At 39.5% G+C, this 5,741-nt stretch overlaps 1 long non-coding RNA gene across 1 annotated transcript; it reads right to left on the bottom strand.

The window, feature by feature from the left end:
• Positions 1-2,124: 2,124 nt before the first annotated feature.
• On the bottom strand, positions 2,125-3,921 carry LOC108423418. Its single transcript, XR_001857554.2, has 2 exons — positions 3,821-3,921; positions 2,125-3,573 (listed from the first exon to the last, which is right to left on the bottom strand). It is a non-coding gene; the product is annotated as an uncharacterized LOC108423418 (long non-coding RNA).
• Positions 3,922-5,741: the final 1,820 nt, after the last annotated feature.

The raw sequence follows: 5,741 nt of genomic DNA, 5'->3' as shown, positions 1-5,741 counted from the left end.
CATGAAGCTGTAACATCTTGATTCTGAACTGAGGATTCCCACTTCACGTTGATTCATCTTCACAGAGAAGAGCATGCAGGCGTACCATGCATCAACAGGTTTAGAACAGTGTTTAGGTCCTGGTTGTACACTGCAGCAATCGCAGAGTGGACACCTAAGCCCTGTTTTAATGTTGCCTCATTCTAATAGTGTAATTTAGTTGTGTTGCATGTCTAAGATGAATAGAGTTGGCCTGTTATTTAGATTTTTTGGCTGTTGGTGGAATCTGGCCAGTGGATTTTAGTGCAGTAACTTGTGGATGTACATGGTGTCCAAAAAAAAAATTACTTAATTTTGTAGCTTAGTAACATAACCAATTGTCCCTCAAAATGATCTCAAATAATAATAAAAAGGTGTAAAAACTAGCCATTAATTGTTAGTTTTGTTTTTCTGGTTGAAGAATGGCATTCACTAGAAATGAATAGGCATTTTGTGTGTTAGAATATGCTCAAACACAGTCAAACAAGAGTGTGCAGTCATTTGTTTTCAATAAAAATGCACCAGCTGGAAAGCAGATTTGGACATGGCACAAAAAATTCAAAGAGGAAGGTTGTCTGTGCTGGGCAGAGGGATCTGGACGACCCCCAGTATAGGAAGATATTATCAATCAGGTTTGAGAAACATTTCTGTGAAGCTCCAGAAAGTCTGTAAGAAGAGCACCTCCTGAAACACGTTTGACAGGAGCTGGACTACTGAGTTGACGTGTGTCGTGTCACAGGCGGAATGCATATTGAACATTTGTGAAGCTGTGAAATCGGTTATAAAATCTACCTTCCTCTGAATTTCTTTTTCGAATTTTGATAAATCTTGTTCACCATGAAGCCTAATTAATTTCCTTTGCCAGGACATGTAGTTGCTCAGATATCTCAAATGAGGTCAATTTTTGGAACACCCTATACTTTAGTAAACCCTTTAAAATCCCAGGCTTATTACATACTAAGGCTTACTCAGTAACTACAGAGACTTCATTGCAAAATAGCTGAGCTATTCTACATTCTATCAGTCCTTTTCCATTGATGGAAGGAATAGAGAGGGGCTGACTAATACTACATTACATGTTCTACAGTGAGTACATGTAAATCTACAAAGTATAGCTATGCTAATACCTGTTCCTGATAAAATGGATAAGTGGCAGAAAGAAGCAAGTGTATTGTTAAGGGGTTAAGGTAATTGATTTAATACTATATTGTGCATAAAGTGGGGTAATCTGAGCCTGACCTTGGTATGATCATTTGAATAAGCTTAAAATAAGTGAATTGTTAACATGCTCACTTAAAGAACAGTTGGTGGTTAGAAAAAATAGTGGTGTTAGTATCTGAAGAGTTTCTAAACGTATGAGTCCAGTCTCAGCTGATTCATTGGAGAAAGAAATTACTTTTAAGGCTCGGTGTGTGACATTGCAAGGTCATCCGTGTGATCTAGGCCTTTGAGTCCTTCTCTCAGTTCTTTGCATTCTTGTCAAGCCTCATTGAGAACATCAAGCCTTTATGATGTTCTGACATGCAGAACGTGGTCTTTTATTCCTGTGGAATGAATGTTCCTGAGTGAAAGGCAGAACTGAAATAGAAAAATGGAAAATATTCCACATGTGTGTGCATATGCATACAGGCCCATGCACAAAAAAGGATCAGTGGGGGTAGGGGTTAGCAGCTTAAAGGCAAAAAAGGCCTACATGAATGTGGATTAAACTTAATTTAAGTGAGTAAGTACACAAACAAGTTAAACCTTGTTTCAAAGGAAACCAAACAGTGTTGAGCTTCTTGGAAACACAATTGAACCCCATTGTCCAGCATACAAAGGACATTATCCACTATGCTATCTTTTGTGAGATAACAATAAGTAAAACCTCTAATTAAGAGCTCCACAGAGCCTAATATACGTAATTTGTACAACAACAAAATCTTGGTTACTTGTGGCCTACAAAACAACCACATTAGGCAATGTGTCACCTTATCATATCAATGTATTCTCGACAAGATAGCTACCCTCCATGAATGTTGGAGTATCACAAGAAGTGTAGCCATAACAGGCCAGGGCCAAGACCAGAGAGCATGATAACCAAACCAAAAGGGAATCCAGAATGAATCCATTGACCAGTTCAGGTTTAAAAAACCAAGAGTTCAATAATGTTCAGCAATCCAAACAAACAAGAAAAAGACAAAAAGGCAAGGTTAACACACACAAAAACAAGTCATATGCCGATAAGGCTTACAGACAGAAGCCACTCAGTACACAACAGAAAATTTTGGCTATACTTCACAAGCAGCTAAACTAAAGCCTGGGCTTATATACTGACTAACTGGTTAAACGTAATAGAAAACAGGTGTGCAAAGTCAAAACTCTGGTGAGGTGGAGCACTGAAAGGAAGTCCATTGGCTGATGGTGATGATGGAGAAGTCATGTGGTCTCCTATTGTATCATGGGAAATGGAGTTTTCAGCACAGTCCATGGAATCAAGTGAGCCCACAGGAGAAAGGGAACAAGCAGAGGAGGTGTCCTCAGCAGGATGCGTGACAGTATGCATGCATCCACAATAGGTCAGCATTCACTGAGATGAAATCTCTACAGATGGTACAGCATCAGTGAGGGCACCCAACAGTGAGGAAACTAGTGGATCCCAAACGGGCCCATGAGCTCTGTTGCTTGGTCGAGACTAAGCCTCCCCTTGCTGAAACAGATCTTGAAGAATGGTCACATTAAACATAATTATTATACACAGCCACCAAGAGGGCAATTGTACTGTCTGAGGAAAAAAGGGCATGGGCTCAAGCCCCCCCTATATTCTATCTGGACATGTACCTGATCTTATATCACACTTTATATTTTGTATTGTGCACCTTCAGTGTTGAAAATTTTCTGAAAATCCACTGCCATAATGGGCTCTGCTGTTGTGACATAGAAAACCTTGAGCTGAAACCAAAGTGAGCATGAAAAAGCAAGCATTCTTTTTTGGATTACACCTCTCAGGAGCACGTTACAAGCTGCACTTCAGGTTTTAATTCTTCCAGCCACTGCATTATAATTGTAGCTCAAAAGGTCACAACAGAATCTGCACTTTTAAGCGATCCTGGCAGCCTTATGAATTCCAAAATCACACCCTCGCACTTTCAGCGTCTCAGTGCAAGAACAATATCCAGCAAGGGCGGCTTAATTAATTGGCCTGAAAATACAGGGTATTTAAAAGCACAATAAACTGGTTCCATTCACATAAACTTCAGTAAAGATGTTCCCAGACTGACTAAAAAAAGAGCTGACAGTGACTTATGAAAAAGCAATGTCAGCAGCCCACATCTTTATGAGAGCTCTAAAGAACGGTTGCTCCACAAACTTTTTCTATTGTCATTTGAAGGTGACTGACTATCATTCTAATCCTCCTTTAACACCAGATGTCTCAAAAACTCAGAGTTTTGAACAGTTTCCGACAGTTTCAAATGAAATCAGAAGAGACATGGTCAGAAGGCCCATCTTGATGGAATGTGCTCATCTTGATGAGGCAGGTAGGCTCTTGTTTTTTGTCATTTGAAACCATGTCCCCTAAAAAACAAGGCAGATGTGCATTGGAAAAGCACATAATATGTTAAGTTTCCTTCTCAGCAGCTCCAACCAAAATTCATTATCTTCAGTTTCTTATTATCCACTCCAATGTGAGAGCTATTTCTGATATTTAGAAAGTAAGGGCACTAAGAAGTGGAGAAGTTCTCTAGATAAGAGCTCGTCTCAAAAGAAAACACAAAGCATTTGGAGGGGAAAAAACATTAGAGAACCTGTGACAAAAACTTACAAAAGAAGCCCGGGGGAGAAAACCTTAGTGCCAAACCTGGATTCAGGATCAAACGAGCACCAAATAGTTTGCAGGTGTGTTGGAGGCTAAATTGTTGCTGAAGTTTTTTCTCAGTCGGTGCTTACGGGAACTCTGGCTCTTTTTTCTAACAAGCAGGGCTATTTATCAGCTTTGAGGAAAGGCCTGCGGAGCACCATGTAAGTGTCTCTCAGTTTCTCTCTCTCTCCCTCTCTGAGGAATGTACTTAGAGAAATCTCTTGGCTGCAAAGAGCTGGGTGCAGCATATCAAAGATGGACCAGGCTCAAGGGAATCGACTCAAGAGTTTCCCCTGGTGCAGGCCCAAAATACGCTCAGACAGTTTGGAGCAGATTTGTGTCAAATGGAAGGAAAAGGAATGTGTTTCTGGGAGGCAGAAAGAAGCTGATGGAGAAGAAAAACTAAACAAGTGGAGAATTTTGATTATATTATTTAGGCAGAAACAGTGCGGTTGGCCTTGGTTTTGTCTTGGAAGTGTCAGCATGTGCTTTTATTTGTTTACTACATAGCCTAAACTATTTTTCCCCTTTGAAATGTTTTAACAGTTTGTGAAAAATGCAAAGCAACAATGTTTGCTATGCAGATCTGATTCCACTTCTAGTACTTCAATTCAATCCTTAACTTCAAAACATTTATATGCAGTCACTTACATACTAGAAAGACCTATTGTATGAGATTTAACATTACACTACCTATGCAGTGCAGTGCTATTTAAACTACAGTAGGTGGATGGCAATGGCCACCAACCCCAATCTACCATCCTGTAGACTTTAGCCCCACCCCTACTCAACCCAACTGCCAATGACCAATCTTATTACTTATATGTGCTAAATTTGTGTTGGAGGTGAAACCTGCAGGAAGGTTGATCTTCAGGAGGAGGGCTGGTGATCACTGGTGAGCACCATAACAGAAATTATCATGTTCCATTTATTTTATGTTATTTTGTTTTTATCTTACTTTTATAACTAAAATTGTGACAGGAAGAGCATCACCAGTTTAGCTTACAGCTGACTGTTTTCAAAAGTGTTTTCAGTGCCCTTAGTTACTGTTGTTACATCCATCAAACTCTCAGTTCAAGCTACCTGGTAGCATCTGTTTCACTTGTTGTAACAGACTAAAACATTTAGTAGCACAAAGGAATGTTTAGAAATACATTTTAAACAGTTTTCTTTTCAAAAAAACTCGATTTACAAGATGTTCAGTGCATACATGTTTGAGAAATGACAAAATATGCACATGGGCTAATTTAAAGCAAGCATAAAAAAGATTAATGGTTACATAAATCAAACTAGGGAAATTATTTAGACACGCTGCATTAGTGGTGGGTTTTATGTGTAATAAGGCATGCGGTAGTCTGAGCCAGTGCTGTGTTTGAGTGGTGTCAGAGTAAGGTGGTTTGAGCTAATGCTGTGATCAAGTGGTGCCGGAAATACCATTCTTCCCACCTGTCAATTGTGCTTTGATGCCTGAAATCATAGTACCACTGGTAGAGTTAGGATTCTCAATGATACACAAGTTAACAAGATATGACTTATAACCTTTCCCCTCTTACATGAGTGAAAAATGTTAAACTTAGTGTAAATGTAAAAGAAATACACACCTAATGCGCTTCTATTAGATCTACATGCTTTTTCTCAGGACCGCCATGCCTTCTTTTCCTGTGTGGTGGGTGTATTTTTGAATGAGCACCCAAATGGAGTGAAGTTGTATTTACTAGTTTACCATCTGGTACACACAACTTCCTGATGAACCCCCAAATGCAGCATTAGAAAGCTGCCCCTTCAGATGAGCTAAAGTAAAGTAGCTGGTCAGAAGAATGCCACCGAAAGAACAATGTCAGATGCTATGGAAGACTCTTCATCTTTTAGCACAGTCTTTTAGCAA

Source organism: Pygocentrus nattereri, chromosome 10 (assembly GCF_015220715.1).
Source record: "Pygocentrus nattereri isolate fPygNat1 chromosome 10, fPygNat1.pri, whole genome shotgun sequence".
In the NCBI taxonomy this organism is placed as follows: Eukaryota; Metazoa; Chordata; class Actinopteri; order Characiformes; family Serrasalmidae; genus Pygocentrus; species Pygocentrus nattereri.
This window is presented reverse-complemented; position numbering and strand designations above follow the sequence as displayed.